The sequence below is a fragment of the Trachinotus anak genome, unplaced genomic scaffold (assembly GCF_046630095.1).
Source record: "Trachinotus anak isolate AG129_WGS33_773 ecotype Australia unplaced genomic scaffold, CSIRO_AGI_Tana_v1 ptg000003l, whole genome shotgun sequence".
NCBI classification, from domain to species: domain Eukaryota; kingdom Metazoa; phylum Chordata; class Actinopteri; order Carangiformes; family Carangidae; genus Trachinotus; species Trachinotus anak.
The window spans coordinates 17,744,516-17,757,238 of NW_027273854.1; the positions used below are offsets into that span (position 1 = coordinate 17,744,516).

A 12,723-nucleotide genomic window follows, 5' to 3' on the forward strand; every position below is an offset into this window, starting at 1 on the left:
CACACACGCTCAAAGAAAAAAAAAAAAAACCCACCTATACACATTCATTCACTCTCACAGAGCAGGTACTGCACATGAGTGCGCATCCGATGAAGCAGACCTGCAGGCACTTTCATACAAAAGTGCACACATGCAAATGTAAAAGGACACAAACACGCACCTTTTCGACAAGGCGCTGACCAGAACAGTCAAATCACTGTCATATATCACAAATGTAACATGTCACAAACACGCATACAAGACAGAAGCTGCATATATATATATATATATATATATATATATATATATATATATATATATATATATATATACAGCATGTGTGTGTGTGTGCGCGTGCATGTGTGCATGTGATTCTGTCATCCTAGAAATGAAATGCCTCATGCATATAATACATTTCTCTAACACTGATGGATTCATGTGGTGGAAAAACTAAAGAAGAGCATCACAGTCGAACTTAAACATTTACTTGTGACTGCACCGAGAAATCATTCATGCTTTTACTTATCTGTCATTTGTCAGTGTTATTTACTGTTATTTGTCATGATGCCATTTTAGAGAGGGTTGACTGGCTGGTTATAGTGTCTTTAAAGCGCAAGTGTGTGTGTGTGTGTGTGTGTGTGTGTGTGTGTGAGACAGAGAGAGAGTTTGTGTCTCCCCAGCTGAAAATACTGCAGTCTTCGTCATGCCCGGCTGGCTCACAGCAGTGTGATGTAAGGGCCTATTTTTTCTTTTTCTTTTTTCCTCGGCTGCTTTAAAGTGATGGGGCCCAGTTTGGCTGGGTTTTGTTTAGGGAAAACACTAAATCAAATGAGACAGGCGTCGATCGCGCCTCAGAGATTTTGTGCGTGTGGTAGCTGGCGGGGCACTGAGGGCAATGCAACACAAAAATTGTTTTGAGCCCTGAGTAAATTGGGTCAGAGAGAGTTATCAGAGACATGTCTCCTTTTTTACTTATACAGGCAACGACATAAACACACACACATACATACAAAATATTAAGCGTGGGCATTCACAATCACACAAACAACCCCCACCCCCACCCACCCCCACCCCCACCCCCCCACCCCACCCCACCCCACCCCCACCCTCTCCCTGGCCTTTCGGTGCTGATCCTCCCCTCCCTCTGTTCCTTTCTCCCTGTTCTGCTTTGTTTCCTCTAATGTAGTCGCTCTGTCCCTCCGCCCCACGCAGCTTGAATGAAGTGTTGACAGTGTTTACCTTTCCCTCCAGTGGACAAACAGAGAGATCCTGTCAGGTGAGTGGCAGCCTGGCCTGTTTCCGCTGATGAGGGTTGATGGACTCTGAGATCTGGCTCACTGTATGCTGTCTGTAAGAGGCACAGGACAGCCTTGCCTACTTAAGAGTAATGGCTTTTTTCATCGGTGCCAAATTGGTATCTCACAGGTCTCGTCCGTGCCAGGAAGGAAAAGTTTCTTTCAGTGTCCTGCTCAAAGGCACTTCAGGCAGATGCTTGTTCACGCAGATAAACAGTCTTTCTGCTGTCTCAGTGGCGCGGAGGACTAACCGAAGCAGGGGTGAGACTTACACTCAGTACATACACCCACCATCCCAGTTAACTGCAAACAAGCTCCTTCAAGTTCAGTTTGAGTTTTATATTTACTCGAGCTCACTGAAACACAAATTTGAAGATGAAGGGTTTACGTCTCTCATCATTTTCCCCAGCTTGTCGGAGTTTCAGGAGATCAGTGACGAATCGAATCAGGGATGTTTGATTTAGAGAATATCCAAGTGGGGGTGTGGAGAGAGCTTGGTGAAGATAATGTCAACAGGGTTATCTCAGCGTGGGTTAAGACTTACAGTTTGTAAAGTAAAGCCTGTGTTACAAACTAGAGGTGTTGGATTTAAAAGATCTGGGTATTTAGGAGGCAGGGAGGGTCTAATGAAGATCCAGTGTTTTGAGACTTTGACCCACACTTGGGACAAAAAGTCAGAATATGCTGCTATTGGTTTGCGTTGGTTTTGATCATTCTTGTTTTTAATCTGTCGCTCATGACTTTATGGAAGTGCAATACTAAAGCGCCCCCTCAATAGTTTCCTCAGTTGATTTATAGTTCTGTGTTAGGTGTGAATTACTGCGAAGCTCTGAAAACACTTGAGTCAACGATTCAAATAAAACTGTAAATCAAAACCTATGCTGCAGGTATTTCAGCACGACTCCTGTTAACCCCTGGCATCAAGTATAAATCCAGTTTAACAGATCACTCATCTCGACAGTTGGGCATGGCAACTATTTCCTGAACACACAGCATGGCAAAGGTAAAATACCTGCCAGGTCTGGCAAACTTCAAAAAGACCTGAGAGCAAAGCACAAAATTAACTCCATGTAGAAACATTATTATTCTTCTTTAAATTCAAATAGTTCCCTCGTTGTTGTGTGTTCACCGCTGTTTCTCTCTGGGTAATGCTGCATTTTAAATTTGTCTCTCGCAGCCTATGAAAGCAGACTGCAGGGATGCAGGCGATACCTGATGACTTGTATTATCTTACAGGTAAAAGTCAAAGCTTCGTTGATCTGAACATTGAACCAAAAGCGTCACTGCAATAAGAAAGGATCACTCGTGCTGTCAATCTCACTGAGAATCAACACTGCACTCTGCAGCATCGTGCCGTTTTTAGCCACTATTGAGGACAAAGTACCTTTTGTCATTGTTGGCTGGGGCAAATCATGAACCACATCCTTTGAAGACGATCCAACCCATTATGGGACACAGCTCAAGTACACCCTCCTTTATCTGCATTTTACCTTTTGTCTATTTATCTTTTCTGCTAATGTATCTTCCTTTCTTCTCGACATATTCTCTCCCTCTTTGTCTGTTTCTGTTTCTAGCTCTCTTTGTCCCCTTGTCTTTTTTGTCTTGAGAGTAGCTTTACCACCTCATTGTTGCCTCTCTTTTCTTTTGGTGGGACACATTCACTCCCGTCTCCCATTCTCCGCTGGCCTACAGTATTATAGGATACCCAAATAAAGAAAGGAAAACACAATTTGTATTCTGGACCATGTCTGTGATGTGAGAGGAGACGGTGGAGAAAAGAGGCAGATAGGAGAGGAGGGGTTGTTAAAGTCACAGTTTGAAGACTGCTTAAATTCATTTGACATAAAGCCGGGTGTAGTCGCCTACATCATCGGCAGATTTGTTTCATCTTAACAAGGGGAGTTTGACCTTGAGCCATCAAGGCAAAATACACTTATGTAAGAGAACGTGCTACACTGTCATCCACTTTATATCACAATAATTATTTTCACCGCTGCTACTACTTGTAATTAGGCATTCATCTTGTAGAGTGTTCATCCATCTAATTTTGTGCATCATTACACAAGTGGTTTGTATACTGACACATGACTTGCCTGCACTGCACTTGAGTTTTGCTGGTGGTTGTTTCGGATGGTCTAAATATAGACTCTCAGTGTCTCCTCACAGTTGGATAATGATGCATTTAGTAGAGTAGGAGAGTAAGTGGGATGGCTATCCACACATCGCAACTTAAGTGTTCATCACTGCACTTCTCTGAGCGTTGGTGGCATGCTGTGTGTATATGCATTGGAATCTGTATTCGTGTGAGTGAGCAATGCTGTCCCACATGCATGAGTGTGCACGAGGATGCCAATTTGTGCCAGTTTGTGTTCATTGCCCTGCATCCCTAACCCCGGCAGTGATGCCTGCTCAGCAGCAGCAGCTGATACCCTCTTGTCACTGACAGCAGCTCCTGCAGTGCTGTGAGAAACAGGGAGATGGTGCTGGTGGTGGTGGTTGGGGGGGGGGATTAGCTCTCCATTGACCTTGCAGCATAAAAAAAAAAAAACGGTTACAGCAGTAGTAGCACGCCCTCGATTGCTCATACACAAAGACACACGCACCGAGAGGGGCATACAACATGCACACACTCCCCCTCATAGTCTCTCATGTTCATTCTGACCCTCAGTCCACACTCAAGTGCTCAGGACTTGCCTCAGGCCTATATGCCACGGCCAACCTTCTTACAAAGCGAGAGAAAGAGAGCAGGGTGGAAAATGGGCTGGAGGCAGGGGGTTGGAATATAATGGAAATATATGTGCAGTCATTCATAAAGTCACAAAAGACGGAGACAGTGTAACTGAGTTATAGCTGCCGGGGAAAAAATGAATAGAGATACAGAGAGTCCTATACACTTCTATTAAGGTACACAACCGCATACAGTACGTACATGTGTAGAGACACATATAGACATTAGGAATCCAAAAAGGCCTCTCCATAAGCATACAATATGGTAAAGTACATTACACTGCTATATCATGCTGTCATATCCACAGAAAACCCCCTTGAGAAAAGTCGGCTATAAGAGTAATGTTCCATTACAGTCTAATATGAAACGCAAAATTGCCTCAAAGCTTAGTCTGAACGGGTGTAATATGGGAGAACCGGGAGTGTTGCATCAGCTCCTGCAGATCACTGATATCAATTCTGAATGAAAACCACAGCATTTAAAACCTTGAAGTTGCTTTATGCATCTATTTAAGCTTTAGTCAGGTGTCCACAGGTATCCGAACACATCAAATTAAACCCAGTGTGAGAATGGCAGACCCCACCAATAATAATGAAAACTACTATATAGAGAGTCAGTTACAGAATATCAATAGAGGTTATTGCTGAATCACAAATATCAAAATCAGGGTTTGATAACGATCAGGTAACGATTATCACGTCAGTGTTGCAGGGGTTTTTTGCAGGTTGTGTTACTACCCAGAGTCAGTCTGATTTCATGACTTACCACCAAGACACTCAACATCTATGACCCACGGGAGCAAACATCTATTCGCATTTTCCATTACTTTCCACTGTGCCACCTTTACATTTAGTTCAGACACACCTTAAAAGCAGTGCAACCACCAGAAGTTGTGTGTAAAGTGAGAGAGAGAATGGGAGAGACAGAAAAAGAGAGAGGGGAATTACTTGGTTATTGAAACATTGGGTCAGGTTTTGAGAGAGCTTTGGGTCAGATGTGGTTCCACACATTTTGTATGGCATGAACAAGGTCCTGGGTGGGTTGACGTCAAGACTTTCAGGCTTATACTCTGTTGGGAAACCTTCAGTATAGAATTGAGTAGCAAAGCAGGCGATAATGCAGAGATGGAGAGAAAGGACGATGGGATAAGAATTGTGGATTAAATGAAATGTAGAATCAGGGGACTGGAAATGAAGGTCAGGCGAAAACGGACTACAGTATGGAAGTGATAAATGGCCATCCTGGCCCTTGCTCCTGGGGGGCCGGGATGTAGCCTGGGATATGACATTCAAGAGGGATTGATGGATATTATTCACAACGAATGTCGCTTTGCAAGACCAAAGCCGCGGCTCATCTTGCCTAATCTCTGCCACTGAGATGAGCTGTCATTCACTTCATGGGTTGAGAGTGCTGTTTAGTTTGACCATTGAAGGTTCGCTGCTCCACATTAGCTTGAGTTCTTTTAAGATGACGGTGATTTGCACAGCTTTGCACTTTGGCCTTTGTGGCAGCTTTTCCTTCTCCCACTTGTTCTCTCCTGTTGCACTGGGAGCCAAGAACTTCTATCTCGCTTTGAATAATCCTTCTTTAAAAACTTTATGTTAAGCTAAGCTAACTGGCAGCTAGCTGTGGCTTATTCCTCTCCACTCTCTGCAAGAAAGCGATTAAGCATATTTCCCAGAAAAACAAACTATTCCTTAAAATATATTAGACCCATTAGCTCATCTATGATCTAAGAGTTATAATGCTGATTGAAATTTCTTGAATGTTTAAAACTGAATAGATGTTACCTTTAAAAAAAAAAGAAACAACGAAGAACAGAGTTTGTGCAAGACTCCATACTGTAACTGCAATGATGTTGCAATGATGTTGCAATGATGTTGCAAAATGACATTTGATGACTGAGTACAGATTTAAAAACCTTCAGATTGATAATATTCACTGCTTAAGAAACATTGTAAATCTATATATGTACCATGACTTTGTTCCCCAGTGATAAAGGCTTTAAGTGGCTTTGACAAAATAGGTCATCATCATCATCATCATCATCATCCTATTTAATTTTTTTTTTCTAATAAAAAGTCCAACCTCTAAAATAAGAAAAGTCTCAATCCATTTTTGCTCACCCTCTCTCCCACCTGACCACAGGTTCATTAATGATCTCATTTAAGAGGTCATGAGTTTTCTAATTGGAAGAGGGCTGACTCCTGTTGCACTGGGGTGACCTCTGTGACAGTCTAAAGTTAGTGTCGACTTTTTCACCTCGGTAAAAATACTCACACCTCTGACACCGCTGTGCGTAGAAACACATCCAGTCCTTCAAATAGCTCAAACAACCTCTGGACCTAAGTTCTCCCTCAAGGAAAAAAAAGTGCTTTGCTCCCAGAACATTACTCACAACTCTTAAGCCATTTATCTGCCTTTAGGTATGGTGGGGGTTTGTGTGTTTTCCTAACACCACTTCACATCTTGTATGCTGCATGAGTGCGATAGACAGGGAAAACTTGAGATAAGCCGTGGTGTTAAAGGAAAGAGGAAGAGCACCCAGAAACCTGAGGCATTTAAAGTAATGCAGGTATTGCAATTTAGCCATCAAAGGGCAGCATAACACCTGAGACCTTTTCATTTACTGCGATAGTGTGCAGCACCTTCACATGACCTCACAAAGTCCAGCTGAGCTCTGTCTGGCAGAGCACCGCATACCGCTACAATGCCATCAGTTATTCGAATATTAGCCAAACCGCAACATCTGATGCTTCAATAGATGCTGTTCACTTCACGCTCATAATTCCATGGTAACAGGTGGCTCGGCTCCAGCCATCCACATACATATACACGCTTACATCTGCACACAATGTCACACCAATGTCTGCAGCCGTACACTCACGTAATGATAATAACCCCTTAATCCGGCAACAGCGAACAGGTTTTTCACTGATCATCCTGCTTATCAGCGAGACAATTAAGCTCGCTCCAGATGCCATCCGCCTCACACAACATCTGTCCTTGACCTTGGCAATGAAGACTCACCAGCGACGACTCCAGAGAACCTGTCTGCCGATCACAGCCTTCTGTTTAGGGTCATTATGATATCATGGGCATTTCTTAATGTGTTTATGTGTGTGCGTGTGTGTGTGTGTGTGTGTCTGTGTGTGTGTGTGTGTGTGTGTTGCGTAAATATGACAGGGTGGTTGGGGGAGGGGAGACGTCTATGACATCTGTGACCTGCCCAGCATCAGTACACAGCTTGTTTGCCAGTGTGTGCTCCTGTTTGTGCCTGTTAGTATCAGTGTGCATCTGCTGGGCAAGGTTCAGTGACCTGCGCTGCTACAGTACATTCACAAATTGTGTGTGTGATTGTTAACAGACTACTTTGCTTGTAGCGTGATAAGCAAATGGTCCTGAAAGTATACTGCATTTGTGCTTGTCAATCTTTACCAGAAGAATACCGTCATGAATTGACACTGAGTGTTTCTGATTGCCACTAAGTCCCTAGTTTCCTTTCTTATCTTCAATCTGTCAACTCAGCAAAAAAAAAAAAAAAGAAAAACGTGTGATGAACTCTCCTTCATTCTCTTATATCAGAATCTATCTTTTAATTAATGCCTTTTATCAAGGGCCCTGAACACTGGGTTAATTCTGCTTTTCATTACAAAAATCAGCTCAAATGCAAATTCTCTCTGAGTGACCTCTGTTCCATGGCGAGGAACGTTGTTGTAATTACCCAGACAACCTCTTAAGTGGTGGAGAAACCATAGAGACGAGGTGACCATATGCTCAGCAGTCACAACTTATCTTATAGTCATATATCAGCTCACAGGTGGGGGAGGCTGAGAAGAATGAGGAGAGGAAGATTAACACTGACAACAGATTTAAAAAGCAGTGAAAAGAGGGAAATTGGTGAATGGGCGCAAAGTGAAAAAACGGAGGAAAAATACAATGGTAATGTTAAACAACAGGGAAATCAAGGTCCATTTCCCATGGATGATTGCCCACATAAGCACCAGGCTTCCTTCTGACTACTCGCAATTAACTAACCACTTCCTGATACTCTCTCACCAATCATCACAAACCCACACAAACAACTACTCCTCTATCTTTCCCAGTAAAATGACAGTTCCAGTCCTCCCACTGGCAGGTTTCCATCCCACTCGCTCACACTCAACACAACAGAGGAGAGAAAATAAACAACCTGAGGGCAATTGGCAATGTCGGAAAATGGATAGGCTTCTCAGCAATACACAGGAATACGCACAAACACACTGCATACACACACACACATGCATGCCTACACATGATCATCACCCCCAACCACCAATAGTGCTTCATTCATTGTGTTTGGTTTCATATCACTCTGACTGCAGAGTGCAGTCAAGACAGTGACAGATGATGAATCAATGTCTACCTGCAGTTTGATAACACATTTGTTGATTACTGTGTTTGTGTATCTTTCTGCTCCGTCGTGCATTTTTAGCCACACTAGCGGCATTGCTTTGTGGACGGCAATGTCAGGCTCTCTGTTATTTGACCACTTAGGTACATATCTGAACAGCTAGTAATTTGCTGGATTTTTAAATGTTCATGGTCCACAGAGGGTTAATCCTGCTGACTTTCCTCTTGTACCACCAGCTGTTTGACATATTTGGTTTTGATTGGTGAAATGTCACAACAAATATTGAATTTAACCATTCTGGTGAACTTTTCATCCAGCACCAACATCAGGTCAAAATGCTGCTGTCCAGTACTTTAGTTTATGGTGTGTTTTTAATGCTAAACTAAGGTGGTGAATATGGTAAATGTATTTGTAAGTTGTTGTAAAATCAGGGCAGAAATCATTACCACACCGCATGAAAATCATTACCACACATTTTACCACAGTCTTTCAAAGCAAACCTATTTTTAAATCTGGAGCCATTAGGTGATGGTATCAGCATCAGTTTATGAGCCCTACACGCAACACTAAGGGAGAAGACATTAGAGGAGTTTCTCAGGGGGAAACAGCTGAAACAGGCAGACCACTGGCCCATAGCGGAGATATAGGAGATGGAGAAATTCAGACAGAATTGTATAGTGTAAATTGCTGCATCATTCCCAGTCTGCATTCACCTCCTTTTTCAAGAGTTGGAGACAGCTTTTCCAAGTGGTGGATTTCTCATTATGTTGTGACAGTTTTCATATGAAGTTGTCCGTTCGGTTCAGAAGATGTGCTGACAACGATGTTCTGTACCTGAACCAAACACAGCACAGAGTGGATACTCTGTTAACACGGAGGACTGTGTCTGGATGCGTGAACTGGGATAAGGAATAAGAGAGAACACACACACACACACACACACACACACACACGCTTACTTTTTTCATCTCGACTGACAGGCCACAAGAGCCCCCCCTAACCAGAATTTAGCAGCACTTAGAGCTCCTGCACTTAATTAGAGTTTTTAATAACTACAAAGACCACACATTTTCAATACACACACACACACACACACACACACACACACACATACATTTATTGAAATCCCAGTATGACTTTTTATGGTACTTAAATGCCTTTCCTCGTCCACCTGTCCCTTTCCCTCTGACACAGGTCCTAAATTTCTCCTATACTGGTTCTCCACGCTTCCCTAAACACACAGGCATCAATACTACACATACTACACCTGCACAGCTCCACACACACACCCTTTGTCTTTTTTCTCACACACAAATGCATCAAACTGTTCTTCCACCTTCCTGTCCGTCTATCTTCCTTCCTCTGATTCACACATAGACATACACAACCATTCTCTCTCGCGCTCTCTCTCTCACAGACACACACACACACACACACACACACACACACACACACACACACACACAAACACACACAGAAACTCCCACAGCCACATTGTGAGGTCTTCTCCCCGAGGAGCATTATATCACACCTGGGTATTTCACACTCCATGAAGCTCCATGCTCATTAAATCACTGAATTCCCATGAAGTCAGGAGAAGATTTGCTACCATGCATCACACCTGACTTTTATATCTAATGGGGAAGCGATAGAGTTTATGGGTATGTATGATGTGTGGGAGCACATGGTCCAGAGGGGTGTGTAGATGGTTTTTGTATAGACTGTGTTATATATATGATCTTGCTTGTTGAATTCAGGCATTTGTTTCTCTTTGGTACTTGGTATATTTATAACTTACTTGTGGTGTACCTCAAGGTTCAATTTTGGGCCCCTATTTTTTCTTAATTTACTTGTTCCCTTTTGTGAATATGTTGTTTCGTGTACATACAAATGATACACAATTACATCTCTGTCCACCCAACTGATTCTTATAGTTTTGCTGCCCTAAAGGACTGCTTTGAAGATACTGAGTGTTGGACGTCTTGTACCTTTAACACCTTAACGACGACAGGACCATGATAAATAGATTATACCCAGCCTAACAACATGGCTTCATGCCTCCGACCAGTACACAAGTTTATTCAGTCTTGATTTTATCAGCTAAGAAGTATCTATAAAATCAAATCATCTCTGTTTGCCATTAACCTGGGGAAAGTTGTTCGTCCCATCTACATTACTGTAATTTGGTCCATAATGTAAAAACATCACCCTAATTTTAGTATCCTGTCATTGACTTCTCATCAGAATACAGTTCAAAAACCTGACTAATACAGTGTCAAATTGATGAAGTCTGAGCCATATATCTGACCTACTAAGTGCATATGTACAGGAGAGCACACTCAGGTTGACAGACAAAGCTTTCATGAGTATGTCTACATTTGCAACCAAGGATGACTGTGCATTTACTTTGAAGTAAATTACTGTTCAAAATCTACATTAAAAAACATCCTTTCTTAAACCAGCGTTCAATTGCCTTGTATGACTTTATATCCCCTGAAGAATAATGTATTATTTCATTTATTTATTTATTTATTTATTTATTTTGCGCAGGGTGTTGGAGAGAGAGATGTTAGTCTGTTGGTCTGTCACTCAACTTCATGATATCTGAACTTCCCCTCCTCTCCTCCTCCACCGCCCTTTCTCACCTCCATCTCTCTCCCTTATTCATCACCTCCCGGCCCTTCAAGTCTAATGCAGCAACAGCCCCCCCCCACCTAAACAAATGTCACTTTCTAATTGGCCAGCATTGGCGAGGCAGGAGCACATCGCTGTTTGGACAGCTGTTAATCTAAGAGGGTTGTTGGTGGCAGCAAGATTGTGCCAGAGACGATGGCGGGGAGAGGGATGACAATCTGGAACAGCACCGAGAATGACGCAATGAGGGAGAAAGAGTTACAGGGGAGGGGGAAAAAATGAGTTTAAGTCTGATGCAAAACCACTCTCGCCCAAGTCACGCCCATCCGTCTGCCATTATGTTGTAACAATGTAAAAATGAAAAGGCACTAAGATCTGTATGCCTCTATACGTCACTCACCATCTCTGCATCACTGTGTAGTATGGACTGTTAATGTGCAAGTGCACACCCTGCAGTTTCATTCAAGTCTCTACTCTGAAGGCTCAGCATCCCACCCCCCCCCACCCCCACCCCCCACCAACCTCTTCTGCTCCATCTCCCCCTCTTTTTCCTTCACACACATACGCACACAACGAAGCACAACAGACACACAGCGCTCGGGGAACCAATCACCATCCCCTGTTTTCAGGTCCTGTTTGTGAATGGGATTTCTACGGGAGAGGAGGAGGCAGGCGCCGCTGCGTTTGTAGGCATGCAGCTGCTACAGCGGGGAAGCATCAGCATCCCATTCTCGTTTTTTCCGCCTTCACTTGAAATGTTTCTCTCACTCTCTGCTCGCTGTTCTTTCGTTCATTTTTTTTTTGCCTTTCACTTTCATTTTTGCATCTCTTCCCGTTTTCTTGAACTCTCTGAAGCTTTTTTTTTTTGTCAGTTTTGATGCTGCAGTCGATTGTTACTACTGCATCTAAATAGCCTTTCTTTTCTTTCACTTTTCCCCTGACACCATCACCGTCATCATCACCATCCTCATCATCCACCGCTGTTTGCCTCCTTTACATCTTCTTCACTATCCTGTCACTTTCCCATTCACTGCAGAACAGCTGGCTTTCTCCACTACATCTTCCCATAGTCTCTTCTTTTCACCAGTCATCCCATCTGCCTCCTAAAGCTGCAGCTGATGCAGGTAAGGTGACTGACCATCAGCAATACACACAGACACGCACACAGAGACACTTACCTCCAGTGACAGAGTCTGCGTCCCGAGTGCTTCTGAAACCTCACTGGTTGAAGGAAGAGCGGCGAGCCAGCGAGCTTCTGGCAGCTGAAGAGAGGTGAAGGACAGAAAGAGAGACAGAGAGAGAAAGAGAGATAAAAGACAGGAGAGAGCAGAGAGAGTGAGAGGTATGAAGAGAGAGTGAGAAAGAGAAAGTGGACGAAAGCAGGCAGGCTGTGCGATCCAAGAGGAGGAGGAGGAGGAGGAGGAGGGTGCTCAGGCTGGCTGGAGGTGAGATGAAGGGGAGAAAGAGAGAGGGAGGGAGAGATAAAGGGAGAGAGAGGGAGCGAGTGAGGGTGCGCTGGATTGGGATAGGAGGGGATTGTGTGATGTTTGAGAGGAGGAGGAGGAGGAGGAGGAGGAGAGATTGCAGGGAATGGAGGGAGAGGAAAGTTGGAGACAGGAGGTGGGAAGGAAGGAGAAGGACGCAGAGAGAGGAAAGAAGGAAAAGGTGCTTAGGGGAGAAATGAGGGAGGATAA

General features: G+C 43.5%; 1 protein-coding gene across 1 annotated transcript in view; it reads right to left on the reverse strand.

Moving 5' to 3' along the window:
* The window catches only part of pvalb6 (parvalbumin 6), a 44,711-nt gene extending 32,226 nt beyond the window's left edge, over window positions 1–12,485 (reverse strand). Inside the window, exon 1 of the mRNA XM_071474223.1 lies at window positions 12,208–12,485. The gene's annotated coding sequence lies outside the window, so the exon portion shown is untranslated. The remainder of the gene's footprint in view (window positions 1–12,207) is intronic.
* Window positions 12,486–12,723: the final 238 nt, after the last annotated feature.